Below are 4,973 nucleotides of genomic sequence, written 5' to 3' on the forward strand. Positions count from 1 at the left end.
TTATAAATTAATTTTTTAATTTAAATGAGTAAGAAAAGGCATATATTTAATGATAATGCACTATCTTTAGATCCGTCAGGACCGCTATTCCACATATTATTAGATGGAAATTAAATTTGGTGCATAATAAAATTGGCCATGCATCCAATTGGAACCAAGCTAAAAATCTTTGGATGAGAAAAGGTCATTGTTCCTTTCGGTTCCCATGTAATTTCAAAATTGTGGTCCCCAACTGCCCATTAATATAGTAACTTCGGCTCAAGGCACGCAAAGTGTTGTTACTTGTAGAGCTGTGTTATAAAAATAATTAAATTTTTTAATTAAAATGACTTTATTATAAAATAAATATTCATATACAACTATTGTACTATTTTTCTTTTTGTTAACCAAAGATAGAGATATTCGAACTGTGACTTCTTAAGTGAGTATGAAAAAATTATACCATTTGAAGTATAACTCATTGACATTAATAACTTGTCATTCAACTAATAAATCAATATAAGTGTTATAATTTACATCAAGAGAACACTTAAGAATTTTTTCATAAAAATTATTCGACCGTGTCTATGTTATGTAAAGGAATTCCTTATATATATATATATATATATATATATATATATATATATATATGTGAACCACCAAAATATGCATGCATCATTGACAACAAACAAGAAAAAAATGGCAGTTACCATTATTTCCAAATCTAGCAAATCCTTTGTTATAATGTTGTTTTCATTACTAGTGCTCCTCTCTTATACTCCTAATATGGTTCTTGTAAGATCAGACAACACAACTATCACACCAATTGAAAAAGATTTGTTTGAATTTGCTTTGAATTTTGCTTACTTGGAATGTGAGTTCTTGAATGGGGCATCGGGATATGGATTGGATGTTGTTGACTTGTTGCTCCAAATTTAATAGAAGGAGGGCCCCCTCTTATTGCTGCCAAAATGGCCAATCTTGGTCCCCTTGTTAAGGATCTTATGTCCTAAATTGGTTATCAATACACTAGACAATTGAGGTTCATTCTCATCTCCAATTATATTATCACTTTTGGAATTATATATGTGTATTTTGTTCTTCAATCAATTCTTTAGAATATGCAATTTCAATTTAGTGAAGGATAGTTCATGTTATTGAATGAGTCTTGATTATTGAGTGCAGTTAGGAATCTGTTGAGATTAGTTAGTTAACTATATAATTTTCTTTATAAAAATTCTCTCCTCTGGCTCTCTATTCAACCAATTTATGTTCTTATCTCAAAATCACTTTATAGTATCAAGAGTTTAATATTGTTCCATGGTTGCCACACTCGAAAATACATTGCCCTTCCTTCTACATTCACACCAAAATTTTTTTAGAATCCCATTTTTTATAAACTTATTGGTGAAAGCAAATGTACGATTTGGTAACAACAAGCTTTAGCTGCAATTTAATTTGAGGCCAGGCTAGGATATAAAGAGCTGACACTTTTTATTAATATTAACCAGCACTTAACTAATACTCTATTTTCATACTATTAGAATTAGAATTAATACTTAAGATTTAGAGTATTACTGGTTAAGTATTGGTAAAAAATAATAAATTTTGTTAATTATCTAATATTATTCCTAAGAGATACCTATCATTTTAGGATAATTTTTAAAAAATAACGTAAGAAAAATGTCTTTTTAACATTATTTGTTAACCAAATTGAATCTTACTTTTTAAATTTATAGGATAAAACTACATAACAATCAGAGTTTATATACATAGAAATACAAATTTTTGTGTTAAAGTGTTGGTTTTTTTTATTTTTGGCTCTGTTAATTAAATATCAAAATGTAATGATATAATTATATTTAAGAGAATAAATTGTGATCATGAAGAAGAATATATCAGAATATGAAGGTGGCTAGACAAATGAACCCACAAGTTTAATTTTAATTTATCCTACTTAATCAGTACTTTATTTTGTGATGGTTTTATGGATTAGTAACAAAGTGTGATAGTAACAAAGATGATGTTAAATTTGGTTGCAGGGCCAAAAAGCGGATAGTGAAAGGGTTTCTAAGGTCATTGTTGAACATAAGCTCAGAATTATTTGCCCAATTAATGGATAATGCCTTTGAAAGGCCACTTGTACCTCCATTCGATCCTTATGTCAATGAAATCAACTTTTTGCTTGCATCTTACGTTATTCCTTATATCGGTGTTACTGGCCTAACTAATGCGAATACATTGCTCGAAACTCCAACCGCCAAGGTGATATATTATTAAATCTTAAATTCTAAATTTTAAACTACTTATTATTTTTTATTAGAATTTAATTTTAATATATTATCAGTGTAAATAGTTTTACACGTATATTTAATTATGTAACACCAATAAAAATAACTATCTTTTATATTAACAAAAAATATATATAATTGTATTACAGTGCATCAAAATTTAACTCTTTTATTATTATTTTATTTGATATATGTTGCAATGCAAATGCAGCTTCTTGCCGGAATTCTCGGCATGGAATCTGGCCAAGATGGAGTTATTCGAACGTTGCTATATGAACATCGAGCACGATTGGTAGATCCATATAAAAAGAGTGTGGAAGAGTTCACGAATCGCATTAAGAGCTTAGGAACAAGTTAGGAAGGGAAGGTCTTAAAGATGAAGGTCTTGTGGTACCTAAAGAGCTTGGTGCAGAGTGTAAAGTGAGTGGAAATATTCTTTCTGGTAATAATGATTCTCTTCAACATGGGAGAACAACACCGGAACTGTTGAGGATAGTGTATCTGACAGGCAATGAAAGTCGCCCTGGTGGCTTCTTTCCTAAGGGAGCTGATGGTGTTCTAGCTAAATCTTTTGGCTGATTTTTTTGGTTATGGAAGAGGTTAAGGTGTTGTGCCGGGTTATGGAAGATGGGGTGCTACACCAATTTGTGGGACAGCTTTTAGCTCAGATTTGGTGTGAAGAAATCGGACCCTCTGAGTTCTTTGTTTTGAAAATTTTGTATGCAAATCAGAGGATCCATTTTGCTTGGAGGATATGAAAATCACATAAACAAAATCGAACTGTGCGATATCTCCATGATCAAATCGGATAGTTCGTTTTCTCTGTTGATTTGTTTTTTGAATTTGGTTTTACTAGTCACTGGGTCCGAGTTGTGCATGAGGAATAAATTTTTTTAATTTACGGAGAATGAAATCAGACGATCCATTTTCATTATTATATAGTATTTTTGAATTAGGTTAAACAACTCAGTTGGTTCGAGTTGTGTGTATATATATATACTAGTGAAGGTATGCGAACCGTAGACAGCCGACCAAATCCAAGTTTCTTCATCTTGTTCAACTTCTCTTCTTCTTTCTCTGGGTCTGGTGTGTGTTTACTTGGGTTGGGAAAAAAAAGTTGATGGTGAAGTTTCTATTTTTGTTTAAGTGAGTGAGAGGAATGGATGATAGAGTCCTTTTGAAAGTGTATTATTTTGGTCAAATTTTGTTGCAGATGCCTGAAGAAGTAAAATTTGTTTGTGAAGATCCGTTAGATGTTGTTATTCCCTTTACAATTTCATTTGAAGAGCTTAAACGCGTGATTTGTGAGAGGATAGATTCGGAGATGTCAAGAAAAATATCATGTATTTTATATAGATATCCTATACCAGTATTTGGTAGATTCGTTCAATTTCAGACCAAATATATAACGGATGAAGCAAGCATGAAAGAGATGCTTTCAATGTATATTGAAAGTCATGCTCAAATCTCGTTCATCCAATTGTACATTGAATTCGAACAATCTGAGGCCGACCGAAATATTTTACAAGAAGACTACAATAGTGAGAGTGAGGAAGAGTTCGAAAGCAATTACGAAGTTGTTGGTCCAGATGGAGATGAAGAGCAAGGTGACGACACTGTGGCTTCGAATGTGACAGACATGGCAAATGCACTCGCTGATGCGTGAGCATCTTTCCTATCTTTTCCTAGTGAATTTGCATCTAATTTGTTGAGTTTAATAAAGAATTAATTATCTTTTAGCCAATATGGATGTTACTTTGAGTCTTTTGCAATTTTGTTTATTTTAGGTAGCATTCGACTGGATTTGATGGAGTTTCTGCAGCACAAGAACAAAAGGAAATGGCAGCGAGGAGCAACGCGTATGCGTGACTGACGTGTACGCGTGATTTGGAGCTTTCCATAGCAACGCGTGTGCGTGACTGATGCGTACGCGTGATTTGAAGATTTGCACAGCGACGCGTGCGCGTGACCAACACGTCCGCGTGACTCGCGAAAAAGTCATCGACGCGTCCGCGTGACTGACGCATACGCGTGACATGCGCCACGTGCAGAAAACGCAGAAACCCGTTGTGGGGTGATTTCTGGGCCCCATTTTAGCACCCAAGTTAGGCGCAGATCCAATGAAGCCAAGTGGTCCCCACGTTACAAGACGCGGAGTAGTTAGTTAATTCTGATTTAAATTCAAATTTGATTTTAAAATAGGAAAAGATATTATCTTAATTTTAGATACTAGATTTTAAATTAATTAGGATTAGTTATAAAAAAGGGAGACTTCTCTTCTATAGAGGACATTCCATCAGAGGGATTCCGTTAGGGAATTCTATACAAATTTACATTCCACATTCCATGAGCAACTAAACCTCCATTGTTAAGGTTAGGAGCTCTGTCTATTTGTATGGATTGATTTTATTGCTTTTTTCTATTTTAATTTATGCATGGATTTATAATTTAAGATGTTTTCACTCTTTATTTTATGAATTTGGGTGGAACGGAAGTATGACCCTCTTTCTATTTGAGTTCTTGTAAAACTTGGAAAAGTTCTTTACTTGAAAAATAGCTTGAAAATAATTTCTCCTAAATTTTAATTATTTGGATTTAACGGGATACGTGACATATAATCCCCTTATTTTTGGGTAATTAGAATTTTTGTGGCATATAAACTGGAATTTGAACTTCACCTTCTAATTGGAATTAATTGACCAA

The 4,973-nt window shown here is 32.8% G+C and overlaps 1 pseudogene; it reads left to right on the plus strand.

The window, feature by feature from the left end:
- The first annotated feature begins 678 nt into the window (after positions 1-678).
- On the plus strand, positions 679-2,849 carry LOC130974671 (ferritin-like catalase Nec2; annotated as a pseudogene).
- The last annotated feature ends 2,124 nt before the right edge of the window (positions 2,850-4,973 follow it).

The sequence above is a fragment of the Arachis stenosperma genome, chromosome 4 (genome assembly GCF_014773155.1).
Source record: "Arachis stenosperma cultivar V10309 chromosome 4, arast.V10309.gnm1.PFL2, whole genome shotgun sequence".
NCBI classification, from domain to species: Eukaryota; Viridiplantae; Streptophyta; class Magnoliopsida; order Fabales; family Fabaceae; genus Arachis; species Arachis stenosperma.